General features: G+C 36.5%; 1 protein-coding gene and 1 pseudogene across 1 annotated transcript in view; both read left to right on the top strand.

The window, feature by feature from the left end:
• The window catches only part of Hpse2 (heparanase 2 (inactive)), a 905948-nt gene that overhangs the window by 289281 nt on the left and 597746 nt on the right, over positions 1-18921 (top strand). The window lies entirely within an intron of this gene.
• On the top strand, positions 4644-5701 carry LOC101583044 (annotated as a pseudogene).

The following is an 18921-nucleotide window of genomic DNA, read 5'->3' as shown; positions in this document are numbered from 1 at the left end:
TAATACAAAATAATAAAAATACAAAATTGAGAGGACTGGGGAGATAGCTCAGTGGCATAAGTGCCTGCCTGGGAATCACTACATCCTGAGTTCAATCCCTGGTACGGAAAAAAAAAAAATAAATACTTGAAAAAATTTAGGGCTGGCCAAGTAGCTCAGCAGATTAAAGTGCCTGCAAGCAGGCATAGGGGCTGAAGGTTCAATCCCTGGGTCTGTTGTGCTGGTTCTGCTCCCAGGGTGCACTGAGATGGCAATTTGAGACTGGGCGTGGTAGTGTGCCCCTGTAATCCCAGCTCTTGAGAGGCTGTAAACAGGCAGATCATTATGAGTCTGATCTAGTAGTGAGACCCTGAACACCCTGTAGACCCTTCACTAAAATACAAAAAAAAAAAAAATTGCAGAAAAACAAATTAATATGAACTTACCTTTGAAAACCCATGTGGCTGGTATGGAGGAGATAAGAGATAAGAAGGTTATTGTGTAGGATGACTTTCATTATCACTAACAGAATTCTTTCTTTGCATTCAACTTGAACAAAAAAACCTCCTATCCAGTGGCTCTCACTTTTGCCTCCTTTTGATCATTTCATCAAAATGAGACATTACATTGTCATTAAACATATACATTGCTCATGCTGCTATAGCATTATTCAGGTGATGCTTTTCTACAACATTTTGACCTGTTTCCCGTATATCTCCATCTCTTTTGAAATGGACTCTTCTTCCCTTTTGTTCTCCTCCTCTATGGACAAGATTTCCCCCATAATCTTATATTGGGAGAAATCACCCAAGACCCTACAGAGAGAGGCAGAGAGAGGGGGAGGGGGGAGGGAGAGAGGGAGGGGGTGACAGGAGAGACAGAGAGACAGAGACAGACAGACAGCCATTGAAATCATGTCACATCTGATGTCACATACTATCTGTATTGCAAAACATTACTCTTTTATCAAGTTATAATTTATGAGAAGTGTTTGCCTTTCTTACAGAATAGTCACAGAACAAGTTATTCATGATCCATATATGTATATATGTATGTATATTATTGGTTTGTGAAACCCTTACTCATGTGAATCATTTACTTTGATGCACTCTAAGTCTCATCCTAGGGTTAACTTTCTATAGTCTAAGAATTATAGTTCAGTTAAACTTGGAGATGAGACTCTATGGAGAACCATGTTATGGAAATTGAACTATGTATTCTATGTCAGACTATCTTGTCTCTGGCTTACTGTTCCGCCTGTACTTCTACATGTTGGCAAATTATGTAATCCTCAGTGCCAATAATCCTGCTCTGAGAGGAGATTGAAAACAGGACCTCATGCTTAGTTTCTTTTTTTTTTTTTTTGGCAGAACTGGGGATTGAACTCAGACCCTGGAACTTGCCAGGAAAGTGCTTATTCTACTGAGCTATCTCCCCGGCCCCTACTTAGTTTCTTTTTAAGAGCCTTAAAGATGACCCTAAAAGCCTTTGCACTGAAAAACTACATAATTGAACCAAAACTGAGATTTTTTATATTTTCTCGAAATCTTTGGAAAGTTTGTACTTGATTGGACAATAGGACCTTTGGGTGTAAGTTAAAGTGTTGTCAGCTGGTAGTAAGTGGTGACTCTCCTAATACTATGTGTTTTCAGAGATAGACTTGAGCCAAATTGTAACAATGAGGGGCTCCTTTCAAAAAGTTTATCAAAACTATCCTCAAAGTTCCTTTATTCAACTTCCATTTTAGTCCTTATATTCATTCCAATCTCCTAAGCACTGAGTCTGGCTGCTTTAGTATGTGGACTGAGGCTTTCAAGAGGCTTTCTGTGTCTAATTTTACAGTAGCGTATCTCTTGATTATTAGCATATTAAAGGCAATATACCTTTAGCTTAGAAATCTGATACTAATTGGCTTTGGAATATTTCATTTAAAAAACATTTTCCAAATGGGGCTGAAAATCATTCAGTTTCTTTGTTCAGAATGAAAGAAAACATTAATTCTTCCAGGAAAAGATTATCTAGTAGGGAAGAAACATTAAAATCTTAGCATTTACCTGTCAATCTTATATTTTTATGTTTTTTGTCTAGAATCAGGCCTACAAGCTAATTGACTTCTGTTCCTTTCTCTTGGCCTCTCATTTTTCTGAACACAGAAATTCAAATTGAAACAAAGATAAAATTCCAGGAAAAGCTGGCATTGATCAAGGCTTGGATTAAATTAAATTAAGTGCTTTTTATTGAACTCAGCAGTATTAGTTATTAAAAACAGAAGGCTTTACCATTACTAGTATAAAAAAAGAAAACAATGACTCATACTGAAGCACAGATTTTAAAGCACTCATTTTCTCTTATTCCATTAAAACTTTTGAAGATGAACACATGTAAACAAGATCAGAAGATGGAAAGAAGTGAGGAGTCAGTCTGTGGGGAATTTGGTGCTTCTTTGGCTCTAGCTTTCATTCTAGGAACTTAGGTGGGAAATCTTTTAGGAAAGAAAATAGGAAGATGTACTAGGATTTTCTGTTTTTGGAGTGCATAAGTTAACTGAGTTGTCAGAGTGCTTCTTTGTTTCTGGTGTCCTGGAACCAGGTATATAGGGAAAGAGGAGAGAGCATCAGTATGGCTTAGCATAAAAAGCTTTAGGCAGGAAGTTGCATTCTGAATCTCAACTTTGGGATCACCACTTGCAAATTATTTGGCCTTCGATATACCACTTAACCTCTCTGCTTCTGATTTCTCAGCTGTGGGTGTTCGACTAGTTGGCCTGTAAATGTTCTCACCTCTTTTTGTTTTGTTTTGTGCATGTGGGAGACCATCACACCCTATGCTGAATACTAAAGCTAACCAAACTAGAGTGAGAAAATTATAGCCCAAGGGCAGAATTTATCCTGCCATCTAATTTTTCTTTTTTAAGAAAGAGCTAGAATCCAGACTGATAAGAGTGAGAGGGCAGAATAGGACTAGTACTCTCACTGAAACTTAATATGAACTGCCATTCATACATGAAAACAGCTTGAAAAGACCCAAGTAAGCCAGGTAAGAGATTACAACTCCAGAGTATAGCACAGAAATAGAAAGATGAGTTGAAAAGGGTAGAAGGGATAGTTTTGTATTACATGTGTCAATTGACCGCCATGTCTAGACTAAAAAGTGTGGAGAGAAGTATTGTACTTTTGGAAATGAGAGAGGGAAGTAAGCGTTAGCTGATGCGTCAGATCCAAACACCAGGTATACTGCAATATAATTTGCTAGGCATGTCTTCACATTTTCACAGTCCAGGTTTGTATTTACAGATTAAGCTTCTGGGTCCATCTTACTGCCATATGGTACCTAGTGAGGGTGCCTCCATACCCATCCTGATACTAGGGTGGATCCTGTGGCTTCAGGCTCCAGCTGCATGGCAGACTTGGTCTTTGGGCTGCCTAGTGCCAGGCTGACCAATCCTAATGCTCTGGATTTCATGTGTCTTGGCATAGATATAGCTAAGTACAGATAGACCTAGACTCTAGATTTGTTATGTTTCAAGCTTCCCCAGGAATTATGCCAGCTCTTGTACCTCTAAACACTGAACTAGCACTTCTCAACCCAGCCTTTAAGCTGGGCAGTGTAGATGCATGCATCAGGTCAACATTTTGCCAGGCCTGCTCGTGGAGAGCCAGGTTCCAGGCACATCCATTTCAGGTAGTCCTAGGCTCAGTGTGAAGCTAGTACTCGGCATAATTTATAGGCCTTTCTAGGGACAGACCAGACCTTGTAGCCTCCATTCTTCAAACTAGTCTCTCTCTGTTTCATCTTTTAACAAACCTAGGATTCAGGACTGATCTAATAAAGTTCAATCTAGGGCATTCTACACTGATCAAGCTTCTAGGATCACCCCTGAGTACATGAAACCAAGCCTATTCTATGTAAGCAGACCTTAGTCTCATTCTAGTGCGTACTCAGATCTTGTGGACTGACCGCCTATGCAATGGGCTGAGATTTTTAGCCCATCCCAGTACCTTGGTGATCTCTGCAGATCTAGACACAAGGTTGGTATTTACAGTGCTTGATCTTGTGGACCTATATCCAATCAACAGTTCCATGCCAGTGGATCCAGGACCAATCCCATGGAGCAAGGAAACAGATCTTCCTATTTGATGATGCATTGAAAGACTTCAGCAATAATCCTATCCTTAGATCATGTCACACATCCTGCTCAGAACAGGTCGACTGGAAAAGTAATTTTCCATGCAAAGCCAATTTGAAATCCCTTGTTCTTCAAACACATAGACATCAACAGAAGGTAATAAGAAATATAAAGACTGCAAAAAACTAGTAATAGTACAAAGACTGCTCCCACAAATGAGTGCAAACAGCCTGAAAAAGGATTCAAACTAATTTCTTTAAGAAAGCTAGACAAAGGTCAAGAAAATACATAGAAATGATTCAATAAGACTAGTAAAATAGTAAATTCCCAAACAAAATATTCAACAGATTAAAATTAGTAAATAACAGAACAGAAATTTCAGAGTTGAAAATACAATTAAAATTATAATAAAGAGGAGCAGTAGCAGATATGATCAACCAGAATAAATTATATTTGTATACGAAGCAAAGGTATTTGAAAATATACAGAAAAAAATAGAATTAAAAATAATGAAGAACAGCAAAAGTGCTGGGGTGAGATGGTGGCAGCCAAGAGGAAGTGGAGTGGGGACTTTCAGGTTGGGGCGAAGAAGCCAAAAAGAAACAAAATGTCAGGCCTCCAGTTAAGTCATTGGCTAGGGCAGAAGAGATGGAGGAAGCTGGAAGAGACCACATTCCAGGCCCTGTTTGCAAGGACAAGTGGAAAAATAAGGAACGGATTCTCATCTTTTCTTCAAGAGGAATAAATTTCAGAACAAGACATTTAATGCAGGACTTGAGAACCCTGATGCCTCATTCTAAAGCAGATACTATAATGGATCTTAAAGATAAATTATTTGTGATTAATGAGGTCTGTGAAATGAAAAACTGCAATAAATACATCTATTTCGAAGCTAAGAAAAAATGAGATCTTTATATGTGGTTTTCAAATTCACCTCATGGGCCCTCCCTCTGCCAAATTTCTTGTTCAAAATATTCACACCCTAGCTGAATTAAAGATGACTGGAAACTGTTTGAAAGGTTCTCAGCCACTTTTATCTTTTGACCCTGTTTTTGATGAATTGTCACATTATGCTTTGCTAAAAGAACTCAATTCAGATTTTTAGTACACCATAGTATCATCACAAAAGCCAGCTGTTTGTGGACCATGTATTTACTTTCACCATTTTGGATAATAGGATGTGGTTTCGGAACTTTCAGATCATAGATGTAGATGCTCAACTTGTAGAAATAGGACCTTGTTTTGTCATAAATCTGATAAAGATTTTTCAGGGAAGTTTTGGAGGACCAACTTCGTATGAAAATCCTCACTACCAATCACCAAATATGCATCGGTGGATCATAAGATCAATCACAGCTGCAAAATACAAACAGAAGCAGCAAATAAAAGATGTGCAGAAACTGAGAAAGAAAGAGCCATAGATTGTTATTCTGTGACCTTACTGAAGATGTTTTTGTTATACCAGCTGAGTAGAAACCAGTAGAAATCCAGTGGGTAAAACCAGAGCCAAAAGTTGATTTAAAAACAAGAATAAAAAGTATTTACAAAAGGCAAAGAAAATTGAAACAGAAGATGAACAGTGGAAGTGCAAAATAAATAAGTGGATAATTGTCTTCCCATCAGTGGATATTTATTCCCTGTTTGATGTGTAAATACATGTAGTATGTCTAACAAGTGTGCCATTTAAAAGAAAAATACCTTTTATCTTTTTCTAAATAAATCACTGTATCTTCAAACCAAAAAAAAAAAAAAAAAAAACACACACACCCCACTCAGACACTTTTTGTTAAAGTTGTGGGAAACTGTGACTCAGTAGAATAAGCGCTTAGCCAGCCAACACAAGGGTCAAGACTTAATGCCTCGATAAAAAAAAAAAAAAAAAAAAAATGAAGAACACTTCTGAGATTCATAGGAAAGCATCAAAATTCAAAAAAATTAGTGAATTAGAGGAGTTGAAAAGAAGAGCGTAGGGCCGGCCAAAAGGCTCAGTGGATTAAAACACGTGCAATAGGTGCAGGTATGAAGATGGTAATCTGTAATAGTGTTTTCATGCTTGGAGTGCTGGTCATTCTGGTCTTCTGAATATGGGCTGCATGTCATGACATGCCAGTTGCTGCTGTGCTGTCTCTCAGGTAGATGATTATTCAAAAAGAAAGGGGGTGGTGACTGAAGGCAACAGACAGGACAAGGAATGCTGTGGGACTGACCTGCTTCAAGGTTGTATATGGTTAGATTTTTAGACTTATGTGTAAACATAAGAATTATATAACTTGTTATGCCTATTTTTAAAATATATTCTAATTTTTAAATATTTTTTCATCCTATTCTATATGGACTTAAAGTTCAATACTTCATGAAAAATACCTGTTCCATGTCATGCCTAAGATGTTTGATATTCAGAGAGATAGATTAAGCTTAACAACCTAGGTTGTATGGTAATAACAATAAGCTTGTCTTCTGGAGAGTTAACAACCTAAGTTTGCAAACCAAAATTAGAGAAAAGGAGGGCCTCAAGGAAAGCCAACATTTTGGCCCTAGCCTTCCAAGGTCAATTAAGACTCAGGACATATGAGATCTTGTACTGTAATGTCATGTAACTCGGTAGTGCCCCAAATTTTCTGATCAAGGAGATTACAGGGCCAAAGAGGAAAGTGATTGATGATGTAGAGTGTGCCTAAGGAGAGTCACATGGAGAGAAAACATTCTCTCAGGCTTTCACAGAGAGCACACTGGCCAAGCAATGGCCGTGACTCATCCACATGGCTGACACTGACAAAGGTTCTACAATCTGAGGTACAGGATCTCAGCATAAATCCTGAGGGGATTTCACTGACCTTCTCAGACCCAAAAGCTACAACTCTTGTTGCATAGTTCCTGCTTTTCCTTGGTTTTAACCATCCAGCAGAAAAGTATAAAAACAAAGTATAAGAAGTAAAGCTATGGTGTTATGTTGAGCTATAGGGGACTCAGGTCAACAGTTTCTGACATTTCTAGTCAAGCTGAAGACCCAATACTATTATGGACTACTGGACTCTTTTAGAATATTTTGCTGAGTTAACACACCTATAATATTCAAATAACGGAACTTAACGAAAAAAGGGGATACAAATGAATGTCCATTTTGTATCTGTGTATTCAAAATGGTTAGGATAGATATATAGTCACATTCTCTTAATGAATAGAGGGATTTGTTCTAATAGTGTTTGTAAATAGGACATCATGTCCGCATCTTGTACAGCAATTAACCGCTAAGAAGAATGTATGCACTGTGTTAATTATTGAAACTGTCCTACCAATTTGGTTTGAAACTGTCTCATTGCTATTCGTTTTTCAATAAAATTATGGAAAAAAAAAAAGTAGGAGCAGGGGCCTTGGATTCGATTCCTGGGCCTGCCCTGCTGGCCCTGCCCCCCAGGGCACACTGAGACAATTCAGACTGGGCGTGGTGGTGTGTGCCTCTCATTCCAGCTCTTGGGAGGCTGTAAACAGGCGGATTCCCTAGAAGTCCAATCTAGTAGTAAAACCCTGAGCACCCTGTAGACTCTTCCTTAAACATAAAAATAAAAAAATAGAAGAGTGAGACAAAAGAGTAAAAAGCTTATTTAAAAAAGTAGTAGCAGAAAACTTTGGGCCTCAGTATAAATGTCTTGATACAGAAAGATGAAAGTATCCAATTGGAATAAACTCTAACAAGAGTACCACCGTACGTATTACAGTCACCCTCTTAGAAATTACTGATAGATGTTAACATCATAACAAATGGGACAAGTCAAAAGCTTTTCCTCTAAAACCTGGAGGAAGTCAAGGATGTCCATTATCACCATTCTTATTCAACATAGTCCTTGAAACATTAGCTGGAGCAATTAAGGAAGGGAAAGAAATAGAAGGGATACATATTAGGAAACACAAAGTCAAAGTATTATTTGCAGATGACATGATCCTCTATTTACAAGACAAAAAAAACCCCACAAATACAAAACAAAACAGACTCCACCAAAAGATTCCTAGAATTAATAACCAAATATAGCAATATAGCAGGATACAAACTAAACATGCAGAAGTCAAATAGCATTCCTATTCAGTAATAATTAACTCACTAGAAAAGAAATTAGAAAACAATACCACTCACAATAGCATCAAAAAATTAAATACTTAGGAATTAACCTAACTAAAGAAGTCAAAGACTTCCATGGTGAAAATTACATCACTCTGAAAAAGGAAATCAAGGAGGACATCAGAAAGAAAGCACCACAGGCCAGGGACATAGCTCAGTGGAATAAGTGCTTGCCTGGCAAACACAAGGTCCTGAGTTTGATCCCTCGTACTGCAAAGCAAAACAAAACCAGAAAGATACCACCTAATCCTGCATAGGAAGTACCAACATAATCAAAATGGCTATACTTCCAAACAAATGTGCAGATTTACTGCAACACCAATCCAAATACCAATGGTATTTCTCATAGACCTAGAGAAAAGAATCCCGTAGAGGTCTGGAATGGCAAAAGCAATCCTAAGTAACAAAAGCAAAGTAAGTGGCATCACAATCCCAAACTTAGTTAAGACAATGAAGCTATAATGATTAAAACAGCATGGTTCTGGCACAAAAACAGGAATATAGATCAACGGAATAGAATTAAAGAAGCAGAAACCCGAAGCATGTAAAAGTATTTGATCTTTGGCAAAGGGGCCAAAAGAACACTGGAAAAGATGGCCTCTTTAATAAATGATGCTGGGAAAATTTGGTACCAAGATACAGAAGGCTGAGTCTAGGTCCTTATATCTTGCCATATACAAAAGTCAGAATGGATCAAGTATCTAAATGTTAAAACGTAAACACAATATTCTGGGCAATAAAAGAGGTACAATTTTTGAATGCATAAGGATAGGCAAGGACTTTTCATTTGCAGGAGTTGAAACAAATGTTAAGAGTTGTTGTTTTTTTTTTCCCTAGACATCAATTATTCAAGTGAAACCAATTTAATTATAGAAATGTAGCAAAGTAAGAGGAAATAAAACCAACCCAAGAAACAAAGATTGGGGGGATAAGGAGGGTTCTAGTCCACATAGAGCATATATGCAACTGTGTATGATTTACCTGTTCAGGATGGCCTCCTCAGAAGGCAGGCACAAGAACCACACAGTCTTAAACACCTCCATAATCAATCCCATATCAATCTTAGATGTTTCTTTCATTTTATAAGAAGATTAATAAAAAATTAGAAAATTCTTGGAAAAATGAACAGAACTGCCTTCCAGTTTCCATCCCTGTTGCAGCAGGTGCACAGTATACCCACTCCGACCTGGAGAGGCTGTAATTAAACATAACAGTGCAGAAGGCCCTATAATTGGAATGAGTCCACTGTAAAAGGACTTTAAAAAAAATAAAAACCCAATGGTACAAGAAATAATATCAAGGATCAACAAATAGGATGATATCAAATTAAAATGTATTTGTACACAAAGGATACAATCACAGAATGAAGGGACAAACTACAGGATAAGAAAAAAATGTTGTTAGCTATTTCTCAAATAGAAGACTAATCTGGTGCCTGCCTGGCAAGTGCAAGAATCTGAGTTCAGTCCCTGGTAGCACAAAAAACAAAACAAAACCCAAAAAACAAAAAACTGAAGACTAGTCTGCAGACTCTATACAGAACTCCACAAAGTTAGTCTTAAGTAAAAGATCTGCTATGGTTTGTGTCTAGTCCCCCCACCCACCACCCCCCAAGCCTCTTGCAGTCCTGAGGCAGCTTCTGGAGTTCTGTAAGTGATTATTATGGATGTGGAAGCTGAATCTGCCTGGGGCAGGTAATTTGCATTAAAATGTAAGGAGGGGAAAGAGGCTAGGTAGCCAATGAGCTGCTACCACTCCCTTTAGTCTCTGCTTTGGCCACAAAGTGCTGCCTTCTGCCATATGCTGCTCTGCCTTGGAGTCAGCTGAGCATAGACTGAACCCTCCAGCAACTGTGAGCAAAATAAACCTTTCCTTCCTTCATTTTGGGTGTCAGGTATTTGTCCCAGCAATGAGAGAAGACTAACTGGGCCAAGATCCAATCAAAGAATGGGCAATCTAAATGAATACATTCTCCTTAGAAAAAGAAATAAACTGGCCAATAAATATATGAAAAAAATGTTCAACATCACTGGCACCAGAAAAATGCAAGTTAAAACTACTTTGAGATAGTATCTTACTCTAGAAGGTATGGCTTTCAACCAGAAGTCTAGTAACATGCCGGCAAGGATATGGGGAATGAGGAACTTTTCTAATGTTGGTAGGAAAGTAAACTAGTATAGTCACAATGGTATCAGTGTGAAGAGTCTGCAAAAATTAAAAATGGAAATTTTATTTGACCCAGTTATCCCTTTTCTAGATATCATCCCAAAAGACTTAAGTCATCATATTGCACTGATACATGCATGCCCATGTTTATTTCAGCACAAATAATAATACTTAGATCTTGGAAACGGAATGTATGTCCACCAACAGGTGAATGGATCAGGAAAAAGTGGTATTAATACGTTATAGAGTACTACTCTGTCATAAAGAAAGATAAACTCAAGATATACATAGGGAAATTTATTCACAGTGAGAATATAATGCCAAGTGAAGTTAGTCAGATATGTAAGCTTAAATAATGAATGTTTTCCCATGCAAGTATTGCATGGATACTCATTTTATATACATTAAATTCTGGAGCAAACTGGAAGACAGGTAAATAGGAAGAGGGAGAGGTTCAGATGGGTCTCCAAATTACCTATTTGCTGTTTCTAAATATTTTTATGTATATGCTCATTTGTTTAATTTATGCTACTAGTTTCTTTTAGTTTATTAAAATCTCTTACAGGAATGAAGGACTGGAAAAGACTCTTTAAAGGGCCAGCCAAATAGCTCAGGGGATTAAAGTGCCTGCAAGCACGTGCAGGGGCCAGGGTTCAATCCTTGGGCCTGCTGTGCTGGCCCCGCCCCCAAGGTGTGCTGAGATGGCAAATGAGACTGAGTGTGGTGGTGCGTGCCTGTAATCCCAGCTCTTGGGAGACTGTAAACAGGCGGGTCACTAGGAGTCTGATCTAGAAGTGAGACCCTGAACACCCTGTAGACCCTTCCCTAAAATACAAAAAAAAAAAAAAAGAAAGAAAAAGAAAAAAGGAAAGAAAGAAAGAAAGAAAGAAAGAAAGAAAGAAAGAAAGAAAGAAAGAAAGAAAGAGAAAGAGACCCTTTCGGATGAGCAAGAGCTGAAGGAGTTAGCTAGGCCTATCATGAAGGAAGTGCTTGTCATGAGCTCTGAAGCTGACAAAAGTCCACTAAGCTGTGGTGGAAAAAAAAATATATATATATGCATACCACTGGATAAAATAACTTAAGGATAATAAGAGAAGTAAGGAATAAAAGATCTCCAGAGCATCCAGAAAAATTAACTAGGTGGCAGTTATAAGTTTTTGTCTGTCAATAGCTATCTTGAATGTAAGGAGATTGAATTATCTAAGACAAAGTAGCTTTATAAAGAAATAAGTGTATGCTGTGTATAGGAGATACACTTTCCACATCCTACAAAGAATGAAAATTAAGGGTTGGAAAGATATCATGTGTAAATGAAAACTAAAAGAGAGGAAAAATACCTGCCCTCAGGATAGTATAGTAATATAAATATATATTTAGCCAAAATTAGAACACCAAAATATGTAAAACAATTATTAGAGAATTTAAAAGGAGAGATGGACTATAATACAATAAGCATTGGAGACTTTATTATTCCACTTTATGCATGAAGAGTTTATCAAGGAAGGATTAGCTAGCAAAGATTTTCTCTCATTTGTAGGTTCTCTTTTCACTTTGTTGATCGTTTCTTCTGCTGTGCTGAAACTTTAATTTGATGTAGCCTCATTTGTTTTTTCTTGATATAGGGTCATACACAGAAAGCCTTTGCTTTTTCTTTTGACTTTAAGTGTTTCTCTTATATTTTCTTTAGCAATTTCAATATTTCCAGTTTTCTATTTAGCTCTTTTATTCAATTTGATTTGATTGTAATACCAGGTGAGAATTACGATTCTAGTTTAAATGTTGTGCATGTCAGTATCCAGTTTTCACAACCCCATTTATGACACAATTGGCAAATAGATATTTCTTAAAAGATGCCATGCAAACGGTTGGCAGGTATACAAAATGGTGCTTAATATTACTAATCATTCAAGAAATGTAAATTAAAACCACAATGAGATTTCACCCCATAACCATTAGGATGTATATTATAAAAAAGGTTAAAGTTAACACATGTTGGTAACTATACAGTGACAAGAAAATTTTTGGATGGTGTTGGTGATTTTATGAATTAATGCAGTACACCCATTATAGAAAAACACTATGGAGGCTCCTCAAAAAATTAAAAACAGAACTATAGTATGATCTAGCAGTTCTACTACTGGGTCTGTATACCAAAAAAAGTAGAATTAGTATGTCAGTGAGATAACTTATTCCCATGTTCATTTCAGCACTATTTATAACAACTAAAATATTAAATATACCTATGTGTTTACCACTGGATAAGGAAAATGTTATATATTTTTATATATAATATAATATAATATAATATAATATAATATAATATATATATATCCTATTTAGACTTAAAAAAAAGAAAGAAATCCTGTCATTTGCAACCACATGGATGAACTTGAAGGATATTATATTAAGTGAAATAAACCAGACACAGAAATACAAAAACCATATGATCTCATATATGTGGAATCTAAAAATAGTTGAACTTATCAGCATAGAGAAGAATGGTGGTTAGCAGGCATTAGGAATGGTGGGAAGATGTTGGTCAAAGGATACAAAATTTCAGTTAACTGAGAAGATTGAGCTCATAAATTACATTGTGGTTACTGTAGTTAATAAAATGTATTATATTTTGAAAATCAGTAGGAAACTAGAGGGGGCCAGGGAGATGCTCAGTGGAACAAGTGCTTCCCTGGCAAATGCAAGGGCCTGAGTTCAATCCCTGGTTCCTCAAAAAAATTAAAAGAAACTAGATATTAAGTTTTCTCATCACTCAAAACCAAGAATGTGTGGTAACACATGTTAATTTGATCAGATGAACTATTCTATAATGCATACATATTTTTAAATATATTACACTTTATAAATGTATACAAATTTTATTTTTCAGTTTAAAACACTTTTAGATTTCCAAGTGTTACTAAAGTCTATACTCAAATTTTCTTTGCCTTTGCAAATGTTCTTTTCTGTTGAGGACTTTGTCAGGCAAAATAAATTACTACCTATAGTCAGCATGTCTCCCATGGTTCTTTTTCACTGACAATTTCTCAGAATTCTCTGTTTTTGATGACTTTGGAAATTTTGAGTGTTGATCAGCTATTTTGTAGAAAATCTCTCCTTTAATATTATTTTCAGATTTTTCTGAATTAACAAAAACTAGGCATTATAATTTTCAGAAAGATAAAGTCCATTACCATCATATCATATAAGACTATATGCTTTAAACATGTTTTATCTCTGTTGATGTTGATCTTGACCACCTGATGGAGATTTTACTTGTTAGTTTTCTTCAATGTGAAGTTATTCTTTTTTTTTTTTTTTTTTTTTTTTTTTTTTTTTTTGCGGAACCGGGGATTGAACTCAGGCCCTTGTGCTTGCCAGGGAAGCACCTATTCCACTGAGCCATCTCCCTGGCCCCTGTAACCTTATTCTTCATTGCCCCCTTCATTATTCATACCACACTTTTGGGGATGACATTACTATGCACACTCCACACATAAAGAGTGAAGGTTATTCTCTGTTTTAGTCACTTTCTTCACTGCTGGGATATAATACCAGACTCCTGCAAATTTAAGGAGAGGTTTATTTTGGCTCGGTTTGTAGAGGTTTCAGTCCATAGTCCACTGGCTGCAAGGCTGCAAGCATGACCCAGAGGCATGGCAGAGAAATAGCCACTCATGTCATGGCAGCCCAGAAGCCAAGAGAGAAGGGAGATGGACATACCCTGCTGGGGGTATACCTTTCTGGGGACCTGCCCCCAGGCAGTGCCCCAGTGACACACTTCCTTCAACTAGGCTTTACGTCCCAACATCACGTTTAGCTATAAACTCATCAGTGCATTGATCTGCTGATGAATATTATTTCCTCAAGATGCAGTCATCTTCAAAAAGCTCCACCTATGAGCTCAAGAGACTCTTGGGCAATATCTGTTTAAAAACCATAATATGCTTCACCTCCTTGGGGATATGTTTGTGAATAAAGTTTTGTGGAATACAGCTATGTCCATTCATTTACATATTCACAGCTGCTTTGTACTAAAATGGCAGATTTTAGTACTGCAACAACCACCACGTGGTCTGTAAAGCCTAACGTTATTTATTATCTGACCCTTTACAGAAAAAGTTTGCTGATTTCTGATGTAGGTACCTTGAGTGTTTTCCAGTAAATAGTAGTAATAACTTGATAAGAGTATAATAACCTAGATTTTCAGATTTAAATTTATATAACAGTTGTTACTCAGACCATAATCCTGACACTGAAATATAATCAATGCTACCAGCAATAATACTTCACTATGTACTAATAGTTTGAAGTGGTAGTATTCCTTTGGCTATAAGTGTTTTCTTGGGGCTGGGGAGATAGCTACATGATCGAAGTGCCTGACTGTTAAGTGCAAGGACCTGGGTTAGACCTGGTACCTTATGCTGTGCCGGCCCTGTGCGGAGCCTGCCACCAAAACCAGGTGTGATGGCACATGCCAGTTATCCCAGCACTGGGGAGCCTGAGACCGGAGAATCACTACAAGTCCAAGCTGCGTAGCGAGACCCTGTCCTAAATAAAGGAATAAAAAGATTTTAAAAAATGTTTTCTTTCTTGGGTACTTGATTAGTTGCAAAACATTTTTTCTGTCAGCAGTTTTTTGGTTGAAATGAAAACTTTTAAAATGAAATCTGTTATATCATCGTTTCTTTCATTGATTTGGACTAACAGAACTTAGGCCTTGTTTTAATCACTATGTTTTTGAGAATTCTTTTTGTTATTAGCATTATGTTGCCCCATGAAAGTAGGTAGATGTGAAGACTGTTGACTAGAGTTCTGAATGATTGCATCAAGCATGTATCATTACTAAGTTTCATCAAATTAGAACTGAATTTTCCAGCAGTGAAGTTTGAATATATTAATCCCTTAAGTGCCTTCTAAGCCATATGCTACAATCTGTAGTGACAGAAAAACAAATTATCAGGCTCTATACTGGTTTAGTGTGTCTAAAATCTGAGATTAGTCATAAATATTTTATTATGGTTTCCACACTTGAAAATTATCAATTCACCAAATTAATAAAATTGCTAATAGAGAGTTATGAGAGAAATGGGGAGATTTATTTCAAATAATAAATATATTAAAGTCCCAATGAAGCAATTTTTACTTATATGATTTCTAATTGCAGTTCACTCATAATAATAAGAATGCTGTGGACAAAGGTAATATTAATAAACCTTCTCTCATGTATTGAAACCAATATATTAGTGGTTTGATATAATAAAATTTTACTGTAGAGATAAAAATTTAAATAACTAAAAATGTTGAAATTCTCTCAGGTATCTTAAACTTAGCACATAATATAAAGTGGTATTTATTTGTTCTTGTACTTCTAGCATTTTCAATGGAATAATCTGTTTCAAAGCCTTTTCTTTCAGTCCAATTTCTTTTTCTTCTTCTTCTTCTTTTTTTTTTTTTTTTTTTTGGTGGAACCGGGGATTGAACTCAGGCCCTTACGCTTGCCAGGGAAGTGCTTATTCCACTGAGCCATCTCCCTGGCCCCTCAATCCAATTTCATTAGCTCTCTGAATACACCTCCTGTTCCTATTATTTGTTGAATCTTAACTAGTGAAGGTTACTATGACTTTCTAATTGCTGAATCCCCTTGTCTTTTTCTAGTCATAGTTTTGATTTTTGTGCAACATTTAGTATTGTTTTTGTACCTCTGATTATTTATTTCATATTTATATCTAAGTCATAGCCTTTAGATCTTGTACTCCATGTAATTTTTTTTATTGATTAGTTATATTCTTTGCTTCCACCTCTATGCAGATAGTGGTAAAATCAAATTCCAACCACAAGCTCTTTCCAATAAGCACTTATCTTTAATGTAGTTTGCTTTCTGAAATTTGGTTCTTATCTCTTAAATTTCTTATTTATATTGATGATCTTAATATCATCAAAGTTGTCCATGGTCTGACATTAGAGGAAATTTTTATATATGTTTTCTATGACCAATAAATTAAAATTTCAATGATTTTCTTCTCTCTCTGACTCTCTGTTTCTCTCTCTCTCTCTGTCTCTCTGTCTCTGTCTCTGTCTCTGTCTCTGTCTCTCTCTCTCTCTCTCTCTCTCTCTCTCTCTCTCTCTCTCTCTCTCTCTCTCTCTGTTGTCTTTTTGTAAATATGTATTGAATAGTGTCACTGTATCCCAAGGATTTTTGTTTTAAAATTTGGTCATAGTTTACCATTCATTTTGCACTGCTGTGACCTCTTTGGACTTGTGTTTCTGCTTTATTCTTTCCTCATTAATCCTTCTGCCATACACCATGCTAGATGCAATTTCTTAAAAGTGAATTCCATGGTGTCTAGAGAAGCATAGTGGCATGGAAGCCTAAGCTTAAAAGTGTCAGCCTTGCATGATTTAGCCCAAGCTGTCTTTGGAGTAGTAATGCCCCTTTCTGTTTAATTCTTTTTTGCCCCCTCAGTTCACCATTTGTTTTGGTTTTTCTGCTTGAAAATTATGTTAGAATATACATGGATTATCTAAAACGCATTCCCAATTCCATCCTACTGCGTATCTTTCAAATTCTAGCTCACATCTAACTTCTAATGAAATTTTTTTAATACAGAGTGGTACAGTATCTGGCATCTGGTAATAATTGCCCACAAATGTTTGCTGCATCTGAGACTCCAAGCCAAGCTATTTGTACAACTCATTTTCTCCCACCATATATTTACTGCCTACTGTGATAAATGATGCATTCATGCCCCTTTTTCCCCAGTAATCCATACACCTAGACCAGTACTTTGGTCATTGACTAGTAGATTGTGGCTGTTGACTTATTTTTTCATGTGATGGCATGAGTTTAAGTGTAACTGCTTTTGTCCTTTTCCCTTAATCCCAGTTATTTTCAGACACCCCTCCCTCCATATGTATACATTCCTAATGATTTATTCAATCTCTGAAGATCAATTTCAATATTCATTGGAATTCTGTCTCTGATGTGCACTGTTCTTTGGGTAGAATTAAAGGAGAATATGAACTTGCTTTTTTATGATTAGGCATAAGTTGTAAGACTAGAAAGAGTCCTTCTAGTATGTCCTGATATCCAGAAGATGTCACTACAGCTTTATACACCTTGTGAAAAGGTAGAACATACCTCTATGTTACTGTGGTACAGAACTCTAAGCATGAGGTATCCTAACCCGGCCTTTCATATAGTAAGCGTGACTCTCAAAGGAAAATGAAATTCAAGGCACAAACTTTTATGTAATCAAGAGTGATGGGAGAATTTCTGGAAGGTTGAGTTATCCCATTTAGTTGTTTGTTTGAAAAAAAAATGATTTGAAGTCTAGTGTCCAGACAATTTGGACTTAAATGAAAGAAGATCCACATTTCCAAAGAGCTGAACTTAGGTGTGATGATTATTTACAGGCATGTTCATGCATTTTTACAAAAAGATTCCATAGGCAGATAATAGTAATGAAAATCATTTGAAGAATTTGTGGTCTTCTTTTATCCTTTATACATGTAGATTTTTTATGATTAACAAAAAACTAGCTGAACTTCCATTAGGAAGCTACTTCAAGAATCATAAGAAAAAGACTTACTCAAAATTTTCTCCTTTAATTTGGTAAAGCAAATGTTTTCAAAAAGTATCTAAAGGAAAAGTGTTTGGATGGCATATAGTCCCTTAACCAAAATCACAGATTTCTCTCACCAATTTGCTTGTTATGAAATATACCTAAGTAAGTGTTGGATTGGTCTTCTGACATCTGTCATAAATACTATGACAAATTTCAGCACAGATGAGCTTATGCGTGGTATAGTACATGGAATGGAGAACTCAAGAAGGAATGATTTGAGCACAGCTAGTGGGAAATTTTCATGTTGTGTTAGAAACAAAGTACTGCCTCCAATGGGAGAAAAAGGTCACTGTGCTATGTGACATGCCTTCTGTGAGACAAGGTTCTGGCCACTAATGACACTTGTGCTTTTCATTATGACAGATGTGTTAACCACATCATTTTGGCTGTGCTCCAGCCCTAGTCATTGCAACCTCCTGCTTCTATAGCCTTCCTCATCTTTACCTCAGTTGGCTGTAGAATTCTTCACTTCCTGTCCTAAACTTTTGCGAGGTGTCATGACTGTTAAACAGCTGCCATGTTGCACGCCAGATGTGGCTGTACTTTAGTGTGCCTGAAATGTTCCTCCTATAAAATATTAGATAGTTTAAAAGTCTGTTTTGAAGGTTTGTAAAACACTTAGGATTCCTTCAGATAAGAGGGCTATTGGTATATTCTTAAATTGTATGTGAAAACGTTTCCAAAGTATAACCTAGAAATGGTAGAAATGCTGTAGTCTCTATAGTTTCCAGTTTATAGATATATGATGCTAGCTAGCTATTTTGAAGGGAATGAGTGGATATAATCCAATGAGACTTTCAAAGTCTATAACGAGTTCTAATCAAAGGATTTAAAATGCAATCATTGCATTGAGTTTAGAATGAGAAGGGTCTGCTTTGAGTAAAATAGTGACATTACTTAGGAACAGGAAACAA

This window comes from Octodon degus, unplaced genomic scaffold (assembly GCF_000260255.1).
Source record: "Octodon degus isolate 3935 unplaced genomic scaffold, OctDeg1.0 scaffold00010, whole genome shotgun sequence".
In the NCBI taxonomy this organism is placed as follows: Eukaryota; Metazoa; Chordata; class Mammalia; order Rodentia; family Octodontidae; genus Octodon; species Octodon degus.
The sequence above is the reverse complement of the archived record's forward strand: the minus strand, read 5'-3'. Positions and strand labels throughout refer to the sequence as shown.